Consider the following 15,229-nt stretch of genomic DNA (forward strand, 5'->3'; position numbering starts at 1 on the left):
TGCATCTTTCACAACACACACAATGTTGTGTTTTTTTCCTGAAAAAAAATGTATTATTGCCATTGTGGATAGCGTACTCGCTAACCGTACTGTGCAATACATTTTGTATGTTATTTCACTGCTTTTATTATATTTCTGTGATTTTGGTGCATTTGTATTCATTTTATTGCATTTTCAGTTATGCATAGGTGATTTTGTCCATAAAACTAATTTTTTCCAAGCCAAAATACTAAAACTGTCATTCTGGCAGATTTCACTAGGCGAAAAAAACACCCAATGATTTTAGTGTTTTCTGGGGGGATTTTAGAGATTTTATTGCATTTCGCATTGTGCTTTGTTACTTGTCTTTCCCCATGGAAATTTGTCTGCTATATATCAATTTGGGTGCATCTGTACACTACATAGTTTGGTAAATCTTTGCTTATTGGGTATTAAACTGTTCAGTAGACCCCTGACGTTCATATTTAGAATGTTTTATATTGATACGTTACAAAATGTGGGATACATAATAAGGTAAAATACAAACTTTGTGACGATTTTCAGAAATTTCATAAAAACTGTTATGTTTAGCATAACTTTGTAGTTTGCATATGCACTATTTTCATTTGGGTACCTCTGTACACCACATAGTTTGGTAAATCTATGCATATTGGGTATCAAAGTCATATTTAGAATGTTTTATGTTGATATGTTAGAAAATATGGGGGAAAATAAATCTATGCATATTGGGCATCAAAGTGTTCAGTAGGCCCGTGGAATTCATATTTAGAATGTTTTATGTTGGTATGTTACGAAATGTAGGATATAGAATATGGTAAAATGCAAGCTTTGAGAAAATTGCTACATTTAGCTTAGCTTTGCTATTTGGTGCTTTGCCATCAAAGACATATTTACCCATTTTACATCGGCAGAATATGTATTTTCTAAAAATATGAGGTTTTCTGGGGTCAACTTATTTCCCACGTTTACCACATTTATTTCTACTTCCAAAAAATACACCGCCTGATTTACATGCCACAAAATATGTATGCACTAACTTCTTTTTTAGGGTCTCTAAATGCCAGATACTTTAGTAAGTTGGGCTAAAGTCCATCAATTTCAACCCCTCCTAATGAACCCCAGTGCAAATAAATACACATACCTGTCTATGCACTCAGATATATAACCTATATATACTAATTGGATATTATGCTTATTCAAGAAATCATCCAAAGGTGTGAACAATAGTGATGGGCAAAATGTTTCGCCAGGCATGGATTTGCGGTGAATTTCCGCGTTTCGCCATTGGCGTATTGTTTCGCGAAATGGATGCAAAAATACGCCGCACGTCCAAAAATTGTGGCCAGCGTCAAAAAAGAATAGTCGCAGGCGTCAAAAGAATAGCCGCGCAACAAAATAATAGCCGCAGACGACAAAATAATAGCCGCGGGTGACAAAATAATAGCCGCGGGCGACAATTTTTTTTTGCCGCACGACATTTTCGCCCTCAGTGAGAGTATCAAAACTTATTATGCATGCCTGTATTTTGTTGTACACCAAATACTTACAGTGGCTTGCAAAAGTATTCAGCCCCCTTGAACTTTTCCACATTTTGTCACATTACAGCCACAAACATGAATCAATTTTATTGAAATTCCACGTGAAAGACCAATACAAAGTGTAGTACGTGTAAGAAGTGGAACAAAAATCATACATGATTCCAAACATTAATTACAATTAAATAACTGCAAAGTGGGGTGTGCGTAATTATTCAGCCCCCTGAGTCAATACTTTGTAGAACCACCTTTTGCTGCAATTACAGCTGCCAGTCTTTTAGGGTATGTCTCTACCAGCTTTGCACATCTAGAGACTGAAATCCTTGCCCATTCTTCTTTGCAAAACAGCTCCAGCTCAGTCAGATTAGATGGACAGCCTTTGGGAACAGCAGTTTTCAGATCTTGCCACAGATTCTCGATTGGATTTAGATGTGGACTGTGACTGGGCCATTCTAACACATGGATATGTTTTGTTTTAAACCATTCCATTGTTGCCCTGGCTTTATGTTTAGGGTCGTTGTCCTGCTGGAAGGTGAACCTCCGCCCCAGTCTCAAATCTTTTGCAGACTCCAAGAGGTTTTCTTCCAAGATTGCCCTGTATTTGGCTCCATCCATCTTCCCATCAACTCTGACCAGCTTCCCTGTCCCTGCTGAAGAGAAGCACCCCCAGAGCATGATGCTGCCACCACCATATTTGACAGTGGGGAAGGTGTGTTCAGAGTGATATGCAGTGTTAGTTTTCCGCCACACATAGCGTTTTGCATTTTGGCCAAAAAGTTCCATTTTGGTCTCATCTGACCAGAGCACCTTCTTCAGAGCACCTTCTTCAACATGTTTGCTGTGTCCCCCACATGGCTTGTGGCAAACTGCAAACGGGACTTCTTATGGTTTTCTGTTAACAATGGCTTTCTTCTTGCCACTCTTCCATAAAGGCCAACTTTGTGCAGTGCACGACTAATAGTTGTCCTATGGACAGATTCCCCCATCTGAGCTGTAGATCTCTGCAGCTCGTCCAGAGTCACCATGGGCCTCTTGGCTGCATTTCTGATCAGAGCTCTCCTTGTTCGGCCTGTGAGTTTAGGTGGACGGCCTTGTCTTGGTAGGTTTACAGTTGTGCCATACTCCTTCCATTTCTGAATGATCGCTTGAACAGTGCTCCGTGGGATGTTCAAGGCTTTGGAAATCTTTTTGTAGCCTAAGCCTTCTTTAAATTTCTCAATAACTTTATCCCTGACCTGTCTGGTGTGTTCTTTGGACTTCATGGTGTTGTTGCTCCCAATATTCTCTTAGACAACCTCTGAGGCCGTCACAGAGCAGCTGTATTTGTACTGACATTAGATTACACACAGGTGCACTCTATTTAGTCATTAGCACTCATCAGGCAATATCTATGGGCAACTGACTGCACTCAGACCAAAGGGGGCTGAATAATTATGCACACCCCACTTTGCAGTTATTTATTTGTAAAAGATGTTTGGAATCATGTATGATTTTCGTTCCACTTCTCACGTGTACCCCACTTTGTATTGGTCTTTCACGTGGAATTCCAATAAAATTGATTCATGTTTGAGCTGTAATGTGACAAAATGTGGAAAAGTTCAAGGGGGCCGAAAACTTTTGCAAGCCACTGTATTCTCCAGTATTCCTTTATTAATTGCCATTTAAAGAACTTTTGTATTTATGTGACAAAAGTCATGTGATTTTAAGGATTCAGCATGGATTTGTCCGAATTCGAATCTTGCTGAAAAAGGCCAAATCTTGGCCAAAACCCAAACTGATTCCTGGACTCTGTTAACATACCCAAAATCTGTATTTTAATTTTTTTAAATTAATTTACACAGACACCACTTACTTATTCCATGATCTATTGCACTTTAACTCTAGTACCCCAGTAGTTTGTGGCTTTATAGATTAGTAAGAATCTCCTACATGAATTTTGAACAGGACTTGTGTCCTATTAAAGTAATAAATGCTTTTATTTGAGATTTTTTTAGTCTTGGAAAATCAAATTATTTGCTGTACTATTCCCTCAGCACAGATTAAAAACACTATCTATACATTCTCTACACCTTCCCAATTCTACTGAAGCCATATAATTCTTAATCAGGTAAAAGTGAGTGTAGAACTGGCCAGACCAGGGAGGACTTTGACGTAGTTGGCCAGCTTAAATATATTGCAATTGCAGTTTTATTGTCACATGGTGTAAAAGGTTGGTAAATTATAGCTTAGCATCCCTGCTTATAAAGTTTCTCCCAATGCGCTGCTAAGTATTTTCCAGATAATCTTACTGGCCAGATGAAAGATGTAAATACATCCCAATCATTCCTTATTATGAACCTGGCCTGCCCCACCTCTACCCCATGATGCCTGGGGTTAGCAATTGCTAGGCGACACCTTCCAGTTGTAAGGATCTAAATGAAGATGGACCAAGGTTAGGACTTCCTTCCTGAAGGAGGCTGGAATCCTGCTGGCTAAACTCTATAACCTGAACCAGGTATATTTATCATGCTGTGTAAAAAGTGGAGGGAAGCGTTACCGGTGATGTTGCCCATGGCAACCAATCAGCAATTAGATTTCAACAGTTAGAAAACCAAAGCAAAGCATTTGATTGGCTGCTATGAGCAACATCCCGATAATGTTTTCTCCACTTTTTACAAAGCATGATAAATATATCCCATAAGTGACCGATCCTTTTCCTCCACCACTTCAGCAAAGGCCCAGCTGAGAAACAGGATCCTAGGTGGCAGAAAGAGGCTTGAAGGAATTGAATTGCCCCACCACTTTTAGGGTGCCACCCAAAAAAAATCTTTACAGATATAAAAGCACTAAAACAGACTTGCACATAAACTGTTATTATCCAAAACATCTGTGTTGAACATGAAACAGTTGTATTATGTCATCCTGACAAATCCCTCTATGTTGAATGAGAATAAATAAGTGTTGCTTATAAGCTATCCTTCTGTCATGCAAGAAAATATCAAAACTCATGTCGCTGCTATCAGATATTCCCAATGTTTCCCAATCTTTTCTGTGACGCAGTGATGAGATTATAGTGATCTTTTTCCTGGACTTTAACCATAAACATAAAAGGCATAAACAAAGCCTTGTAATATGCATCACATTCTGTTCCCTTTTTCTGAACTTATCCATAATTCAAATGGCATTAAGTCTTTAAAATGACAGTAAATCAAGTCTCAAGTTTAAATTTCAGTTCAATATAAATCTCAAGACCCTTGTTTATTAAATGATATTTACATTGAGTTTGTAAATAAAATACTGTATTATTCCTATGTAAATAAGGATAACTGCAAATTACTTGCTGGCTATTTTAATTTATAATCATATATGTTAATTGTATATTTTATTGTGGACAAAAATCCATTCAATTGTCATGTAAATTAATAATATACTAGATTATGTTAGAGTGTAAAACCCCCACAAACAGGTGGTGAAAGACATTGTTATTGAGCACTAGGTGCAAAATTATATATATCATTTATACCTGCAAAATACAGAAAGTTCATCACTTTTATCTCTTGATTGTATTTTGTTTTTCTACTATACTTATTGGAGGGGGACGGTGTTTGCCTTCTTTAGGTAAGAGGTTCCCTTGCAGTTCCTTATTGGCGAGTGGCCAGTGTGAGGAAATTCACATTCACCCATAAAAACTGAAGAAAAAATATTCAACCCCGAAAAATGACAGAAAAAAATATTTAAACTTCTGAAAATATCATTTAAACACGTGAAAAGGGATTGCTGTTTTTTCCTGTGATATATTAATCCCAAATTCAAAATTGGGTGATATTTTTGCAGTACAAAATGGGACTTTCCAATACAAACATTTTAGGTTACAAATTCAAACATATTTTCATTGTAAATGTTTCTGACTTTTCCATAGTAAGGGTGAAACTTGAGCCTGAAACTATTTTCCAATGGGATATAATAGTTTACTCCAACTTCAGACAAATGAAACAGTGAGGCAAAATGTAAAAATTGTATATAACCTTAAAGTAAAAACTTGTGATGGAACGGACACATAAGTAATGAATCCACATTGAATTCAGTTTTTCAAAAAGATGACAAATGTGAAAACACATGCAAAAGCTATTATACAACAAAAACATTGTTTTTAGTTTAACAGAGTTTAATAGACTCTAATGGAGACAATAGGGCTCCAAGTATAAGTTCAATGGAGAAAAAGTGAATATTGGACAGTTGCACTAAAGAAATGACTGGAGGAGAAACACAATTTTTTATTTCATGGCCCTGATTCATAAGGAATTATGCATCTGCAGACTGGCAAGTACAGTTTGCTATGTTGCTGCATATGACCAAGTCTATGTAACTAAAGCATCTGCAAGCAAATATGCAGTGGGTTTATAGTGTACACATAAATCACATGCAGGGCATTGTTAATCATAAAATATATTTTACATCTATTATGCCGAATGCTTGAGGTTTTCGGAATAAAGGATCTTTTCGTAATTTCACCATACTTTAAGCCTCCACTTGGACATCCAAGTGGAGATAGCGGACAGGCAGGAAGAGACACGAGTTAGAAGATCTGGGTTGAGAATAAGAGAGGAAAGATAGATCTGATCAGCTATTATCCTGGCTTCTGCTTTAAAACCCAGTGGGTGAGCTTTAGCCTATAGGATAAACCCATGTAAATGGGATTTTTTTTTAGGAGTTTGGAATTCATTCCTAGAATTCCTTTTGTTTATTTGTATCTGTATGAAGCAGTCTCCTCAACATAAATGATTTATTTGTGAAACCACAGTGATAAACCTGATCAGAAAACCCTCGCTACACTGATGAGCCTCAAGAAAGATGAAACCGGTCTGTAGTTGGGAATCTGATCAGCTATTATCCTGGCTTCTGTTTTAAACCCCAGTGGGTGAGCTTTAGCCAATAGGATAAACCCATGTAAATGGGATTTTCTTTTAGGAGTTTGGAATTCCTTTTGTTTATTTGTATCTGTATGATGCAGTCTCCTCAACCTTAATGATTTGTTTGTTTTGGTATATAAATTGAAAAAAAGGAACTGTGATTAGACCCTACTTTAGTCTACCAAAATCTTATGTAAAATGTCACTGAGACTGAATAAAGTCTTCTTTCTTGTCCTAAGGACTTGTATTGGTCTTCTTCTTTGAATAAGACAGGGGAAAAGTACTACACATTTTATTATACGAGAAGAAACTCTTGCTCTAAAAATAGTTGGTAAACAGTTGTATGCCTAGAGCTCTAGTGAACCTTCACCAACTACATCCTAGGCACCTGTTTCTGATGCCTACCCCTAGTTGCAGCCCTGTGTAAACAAAACTTTTGGTTTCAGTGATGGGTACTATTGGAAGCTAATTTACAGGTTGATCTTCTGTAATAAGACAGTATTATTACTGTGGGGTGTAAAAAGAAGCAGTTGGTTTGCATAGTGTGAATGTTGCTGTGTTGCTGAGTTTTATTGCTGCGAATGACTGCTTGAGCAGCAGTTGTGGAACAACAAGGATAAAACTGTAGGATTCTGACACTGCTGGTAGCTGATAACATTTTTCAGAATGGAAAGCCAACACTTGGGGGCCCATTTACTTACTCACGAACGGGCCGAATGCGTCCGATTGCGTTTTTTTCGTAATGATCGGTATTTTGCGATTTTTTCGGAAAATTATTGCGACTTTTTCGTTACCAATACGATTTTTGCGGAAAAACGCGAGTTTTTCGTAGCCATTCCGAAAGTTGCGATTTTTTCGTAGCGTTAAAACTTGCGCAAAAAGTTGCGATTTTTTCGTAGTGTTAAAACTTGCGCAAAACGTCGCACCTTTTAAGTTTTAACGCTATGAAAAAAGCGCAACTTTTCGCGCAAGTTTTAATGCTACGAAAAAATTGCAACTTTCGGAATGGCTACGAAAAACTCGCGTTTTTTCGCGCAAATCGTATTGGTAACGAAAAAGTCGCGATAATTTCCGAAAAGTCGTAAAGGCGCCGAAAAAATCGCAAAAAATACGAAAAAGTCGCAAAATGTTCGTTTTCCAATCGGAATTTTTCCAATTCGGTCGGAATTCGTGTCTTAGTAAATCAGCCCCTTGTTGTTGGGAGCTGTGGAAAGAGCATTTTAGGAACAAAGTGAGTCTGCCTGCTGCTTAACAAAATTTTTTGTCCATAGATATATGCAACTGAAAAACTAAAATTGAGGATATTCAACAAAAATCCCAGGAGGCACCAGTGCAAATGTCTAGATTTATGTGTCTGACATCAGCTGACATTAAAGATCTTTTGGAGATAGCAAAATATTTGTCTTTCCTCAAGAGTGCTGTTGAGTTCAGGATCTGCACATAAGCAAAGTATATATTTGACTAATACTAGTAAAGTCGTCCATATGCCTACCTTTAGCTATTACTGGAGTATATTTATTAGGGATGCATTCAGTTCGGGATTCGGGCCAAATCCTGCCTTCTTTTTTGAAGGATTCGGTTTTGGCCAAATGAAGGGTTCCGACCGAACCTAATCCCAATTAGCATAGATTAGCATACGCTAATTAGCATTCGGAAGGGTTAAATGGTAGGGGGAAAAATTCTTTAGCCGTGTGCACAATTTTTAACCCTAATAATTATTGCCTCACTCAGACTATCAGTGATGGCAGGAGTCAACGCACAGTCCTTTGACTAAATCACTCTTTCTTTTAACCTCTGTGTGATATCTGGAGAAAGGAATCCACAGCTGGTTGGGTTCAGAGTTTCAGAATGCTAGGACTGGTTTTAGGGTAGTAGTTCAATTTTGTATGGTAGGAAAAGAAGCAAAAAGGTAAGTCTAGATACAAAGTAGATCCAAAAGGGGTCTTGTTTTTATGAAAACTAGAAAAGACAGACAAGAGAAAATGAAGACTGGACTTTGCAGTTAATTAAACCTGTATAGACTCCAAGACCTCTAGGAATGCTGCTGGAATAGTAGTTACATATTTACATTGGGTTTAAAAGAGTCCATCAAGTTCAACCCTTCCAAGTGACCCAGTACACAGTAATCCTAAACTGACCTTTCTATACACTTACATACATAATTATATTTACCAACATCAATACCAGTTGAAGATTTTAATATAACAATAACCTTGGATATTATGCTTGTTCAGGAAATCATCTAAGCCCCTCTTAAAGGGATTAACAGAATCTGCCATCACAACACTTTGAAGGGTATTCCACAACCTCACTGCCCTCACCATGAAAAACCACCTACACTGCTTCAAATGAAAGTTCCGTTCTTCCAATCTAATCCTCCTCTAATGTACTGGTAAACATTAGTCATGTCCTCTTGCAAACACCATTTTTTTTTACATAGAAAACAACCCTAACCGTGACAGTCTAACTTCATAGTTTCAATTCTCCATCCAGTTTAGTAGCACGTCTCTGCACTCTCTCCAGCTCATTAATATTCTTCTTAAAGACTGGAGCTTAAAACTGCACTGCATACTCAAGGTGAGGCCTCACCAGAGACCTATTTCGAGGCAAAATAAGGTTTTGTCCCTTCAGTCAATGCCTTTTAGATGCACAACAGCACTTTATTTGCTTTAGCAGCCACTGAATGACACTGCCTGGAATTAGGCAACTTCTATTAACCTAAAAAAATCCCCAGATCCTTCTCAATTATGGATCCCCCAACACACTGCCGTTTAGTGTATAACTCACATTTATATTATTTCACCCAAAGAGCATAACTTTGCACTTTTCAACACCTCATTGAATGTCATTTTCCATTTTGCTGCCCAGTTTTCCAATTTTGTCAAATCGCTCTGCAAAGTAGCAGCATCCTGCATGGAACTTATAGTTTTGTAAAATTAAGCATCATCAGCAAAAATAGAAACAGTACTTTCTATGCCCACCTTCAGGTCATTAATAAACAAGTTAAAAAGCAAAGGACCAATTGGCCAAAATGTTCCATTTAACAGCACTCTTTGTAATCTATCCTTCAACTAGTTTTCTATCCAAGTACAAATATTATGTTGCAGGCCAATATTCCTCAGTTTTCATCATTAACTTTCTGTGCAGTACTGAATCAAATGCTTTAGAAAAGTCTAAGCAGATGAAATTCACTGCCATTTTAGCATTGAGGTTCCTGCTCAAAACCATGCTGGCACAAAGTTATAGAATAGCGATTTGCAATGTATTCAAGTAACCTATCCCTTATTACCCCTTCTAAAAGCTTTCCTACCACTGATGTCAGACTAACAGGCCTGTAGTTTTCAGGCTGAAAACGGGATCCCTTTTTGAATTACAGAACCACATTAGCAATTCACCAGTCTCTCGGCACCATGCCAGACCTCAATGAATCCTATCAAATTAAGTAAAGAGGTTTGGCAATCACAGAGCTAAGCTTGTTTAATACCATGGGATGAATACCATCCGGTCCTAAAACTTTGTTTACCTTTACTTGTTAAAGTCTCTTTTGAATTTTCTCCTTATATTACTAGAATTGTGCCTATTAAAATGGAAGCCTTGATTAGCTAGTTTCTCTGTTGCGTAGAAAGATGAAAAATAGAGTTCAGAATTTCTGCGTTTTTCCCTGTTCATATTAACCAGCTGACCCCCCTGTGATAATAAGGGTCCCACCACTTTTTGCTCGTTTTTATTAATATTTACATATTTAAAAAATAATTTTGAATTAATTTTATGCCTTGCTGCAATACTTTTTCCAACACTATTTTAGCTTGCCTGATAGCTTTTTTGAATGCTTTACTTGTTTCCTTGTACCTGATGAAAGTTTCAGCTGCTCCAGCTAACTTGAATGCTTTAAAAGCGCTACTTTCTTACTGACCTCAACACTAACACTTTTATTCAACCATAAAGGTCTGGCTTTGCTTTGTCTTTCCTTGCTTACAGGAATATACTGACGTCTATATTTGTTAAACAACATTTTAAAGATATTCCATTTACCTTTGTTTACCATTGTTTAATCCTGTGAAAAGACTTTCCCAGTCAATACATTGCAGAGATGCCCTTATACTGACAAAGTCTGCACATCTAAAATGTAATATCCCTTATAGAGCTGTCTCTAAACCCAGCATTATCACAAAGGAGACCATATTATGATCACTGTTCCCTAAATGCTCACCCACACAAATGTTAGAGATGAGTTGTCATATAGCATATTTACAAACCTAGTAGCTTTTTGTGGCTGTCTCTTATTTAACTGCAGGTAAATAAAATAATTAGTTCCTTTTCTTGGAGCTTGGAGAAAAGTGTCCCATTGAATAAATTATGATTATAAATTTTTAAACTAAACTTGCAAAATATCACAGGATTAAACAACACTAAAGGCGTGCACACAATCAGTGGTGAAACTGACAGGAGATTTTGGGATGTGAAGATACAGGATCGCCTTGAGATGTCTGAGAAAGAGCCAATTAAAACAAATCACTGGAGAGATAAATAGGATTACACAGTTAATCAAATTTATAAATCTAAAATAAATATCTAAACTAATTAAATATATTTTATCATTAACTGTGAAAAGATCTAGCTTGACAATATCTTGCAATAAGATCAACCCTGTACCTAATATTTTGAACAACCCCAGGTACAACATTACTTAAAATGGTCATAGATTTATTAATAGAATCACATATAAAATTTTTAATAGAGAATTTGATAGATGAGTTTTTTCATATATTATTCAATGAAAGTAGCCATATTGAGGTCAATGGTAGCATAGTATCATAGGAATTTAGGCTGAAAAAAAGAGTTAAAACTTTTATGTCTAAATGAAACCTCCCTAACTGCTAGTTGATCTAATAAGTAATAAATCTTATCTTTCTAAAAAAAGATAGGGGTATGTTTATAAAAATGAAAACAACATTGAGACAATTTAGTTAGCAGTACTATCACTAGAAAAGTATGGAACAACCCAGAAAACAACCACATTTTCTGTACGCAATAAAATCCCTGTTCTAAGTATATAATAGAATATCCCAAAATCAGACCCCTATCTTACTATAATTTTAGAATATAAAACATCAATTGCCTTCAGGATAGCTAAATCACTCAAAACCCATTTGACACTGTGTTGTTTAAACTTAACCAATAACACTACAACACAGACATCTAAAGGTAACTATAGGTGTAACATATATTCGAATATAAGCCGAGTTTTTGAGCACTAACAATGTGCTCAAAAACTAACCCTCGGCTTATACTCGAGTATATGGTATGAATGTGCCGATGTGCCTGATGTACTCGAAGTGCCCATGTGCTGATGTGCCCCCCCACCCGATGGACTTGTGTCCATGCGTACCTGCGCCCGCGCTCTCCCTATTCCAGCTTCCCAGAACCGACATCCTAACTGTGCGCTCTCTTCTCCTGTGCGCATTTCTGATCTGCAGTCGTGCAAGTGACGTCACGCGCCCCCTTCAGTTACTTGTGGCCTCATCTTAGACCTTGTAAGATCAGGCCATGAGTAACTGAAGGGGGCGTGTGACGTCACTGGCGCGACTGCGGCGCCAAGGAGATCAGAAACGCGCACAGGAGAAGAGAGCGCACAGGAGAAGAGCGCACAGGAGAAGAGAGCGCACAGGTAGCAGGATGGCGGTTCTGGGAAGCTGGAAGAGGCAGAGAGTATGTTTTTTCCCATGGTTTCAAGTTAGAATCATAAATTCACGGAGGGATATCAGTAGCCAATTTCAATAAAAAAAGAAAATCATTTGGAATAAAAACAGGAAGGAGTGGAAAATGGCAGGTACATAATCTGCGTTTCAGTACAAAAATACACAATTGCCATTGAGAAAAGTCACAGTGTAGTGCTTGTACTGCTCAGTAAACAGCATTTAATTCCTTTGTTCCTACTGTAATAGTGGTTAGCCCTTTATATAAAAATAGTAATGGTCTGCATGTGATCTATACTCACTTGACTAATTGAGGTTTTGCCATAAAGCTATATAACTCATTCCCCTCCTATCCTTTCCTTTCTGGTCCTGGTCTGTGTTGCAAATGAGCAGATTAGCCTTAAATAGCTAAAAATATTGATCTGCAGGTCCCACAATCATTGCATCTCATTAGTTATACGAACAAGTCTTATATAAAGTTATATATATATATAAAGTAGTGATAAGAATTCAGTATATTCCTGGTATTAGCAATGTAAATGCTATAATGCTGAGTAGGGGATTATCTAAATGTTCCGTCCTGCTTTTGTCTGTCCTGTTTTATGCCTGTTCCAACTTGCTCCTACCTGTCCCGCACTTGCCAGGCCAGTTGTTCCTGTTCTTTGCCTTTTCCAGTCTCTCCTGATCTTTGCCAACTCCACCATGTCTAGTCCCTTTCTAGAACCTTTCTTAGGCCACCACTGTCTAAAACACTCTATACCCTATATATATTTCTTAAGCTAGACAGGGGGCAATTTTTGGGATACTCAATTAAACCACACTTTGTGTGCTGGCTCGCTCGCACCAGCCCTACTGGTGACACCCTAGGCTTATACTCGAGTCAATAGGTTTTTCCACTTTTCTTAGGTAAAATTAGGTACCTCGGCTTATATTGAGATCGGCTTATACTCGAGTATATACGGTAATAATCATAGATGTCTAATGTGATTTTATGCACAACAATCGTAGGAAACTCAAATCAAAGACAACCAATAAAGAATTTCAGGTTGATCTGATAAATTGTAACTCTAAGGGGGTCAAATATTTAATTGAGTATACAGGTGGTTTACAATATATCAGACAAACTAAAGCACTCATTATGGAGCATAAAAGAAATATTTTGAATAAGGACAGGTCTAAGGATATTGTCTAAACACAAGAGGATTTTTTTTTTTTTTGCTAGAAGCCTCCTACTTTGAAATGGCTGGAAAACAAACTGAAGACCAGTCTACCACTTTCAAATTTCTCCTTAGAACCTTTGCCAGGAAGTACTATACAAAACAACTTACATCTGATTCCTCAGAAGGGCAAACTATTGCTGTCTTGCTAAAGAAGAGTTGTGCCCTTTAAAAAGGACCCACATCCAAAATTATGGCAAATTAATACATTAAAAAGTCCACCAAAAAGTCATGTGGTTTTAAGGGTTCTGATCCGGTTCGGCCAGGATTCTGCCAAATCCTGCTGAATATTACAGTATAATTCTACTATATCATGTGTAAGCATTTATATATGTTTATATGTGCATTTTAAGTTAAGAAGATTTGACACAGTTGCTGACCCTGTGTTCTCACCATGTATCTGAAATAACTCAGCCATCTGGATTTTTCACATACTTGAACAAAAGCCTAATTTTTTTGTTTGTACAAATAACATTACTGTATTTAAAAAAAAAGAATATAACTGAAAATTTTAAATATAAGTTTACCTTAGATTCTAAAGTTCTGGTGCTAAATGTTTCTCTGGCTCTGTAATAAAAGCATACAGGGGGTACAATCATTTTATACATGTATCTAACACAATACACATCACCTGGCCTGCATACACTAAGCTCTCCTGTTTGTGCTTGGGCCCACTTGATGAACTCTAGATGCTAGGTTGGTTCTTAATGTTTTAATAAGATATAATATTATTTGATATAATTTGATGTAATGTTTCTATGAGATAGTCACAGTTGCTTGTATTTTCAGTTTATCATTTCAATGTCTTAGCTTTTGAGGCTCTCTCTTTGGCTGAGGCCTGTAGCCTATACCTTGGGCCCCTTACAGCTGGAGACTCTTGGTTATCACTATTTAATTTGTGTATTTTTCTGACACGAGTGAGAAAATAAGTGAGACAAGCTACATACTAAATATTTTACTTCTGTGTAATCTCTACCTTCCTATATGTAGAACTACTAAAATGTTTTCCTATGAGGGATAAATAATAAATACCAATATTACATCCTATATCTAACAGAGTGATTTATGTTTAATTACATATATATAAAAAAAAAAAAATTGCTGAATTCAATTCTCCATTCAATCTCCATTGATCCCATTTTTTGTGCTATACTCTAGGAAGGCTAAATATGAATGTTGGCCGAAAAGTGGGATATTATTGGGTGCAACTATCCAACTATTGTTGGTAAATACTTATTCTGCAGTGCAGAGTGGGCTACTTTTAAATGACAATATTTTAAATGGTATTTGAAAAAATCTGTTTTTCTCATTTTAAAGATGCAAAAGACTAAATGATCCTTAAAGGTCATGGGAAACATTCAGACTCAATCACGACTGAATATGCATTCCGGAAACAGAAAAAGACATAGAAGCAAACAGAACTCCAAATTTTCAGGATATTGCAGGGCACTCTCAATATATTTACAGGCATAACTTGCCACCACACCAGTTATTGTTGACCCCCGAAGTGCATATGATGTGGGAACAGAATTTGACAATGATTGCGTTATTACAGCATGAAGCAATTTGGCAGCAGAAGACAGGCTGTCCCAAGGCCCTAAATCCTTAGAGATAACATGCAGAAGCTAGCATATTTTTTCCCCTTCAAGATATTCTTATTTAACTATCTTTACTTTTGCATGTCTGGTGGGAACACACTGCGCAACATAGTTATATAAATATATTATAACACAAGTTTATAAATGTGATGACTATAGCAGAAGATAAAATTAATCATAGCTCCATTCTTAGGCTAGTTCCACTCGGGGCAGATTTGGCCTGTGGATAGGCAGGTGGATATGCAATCGACACTTTTAAAAATGAAAAACGACATCGATTTTGTTTTTCTATTT

Source organism: Xenopus tropicalis, chromosome 1 (genome assembly GCF_000004195.4).
Source record: "Xenopus tropicalis strain Nigerian chromosome 1, UCB_Xtro_10.0, whole genome shotgun sequence".
Lineage (NCBI taxonomy): Eukaryota > Metazoa > Chordata > Amphibia > Anura > Pipidae > Xenopus > Xenopus tropicalis.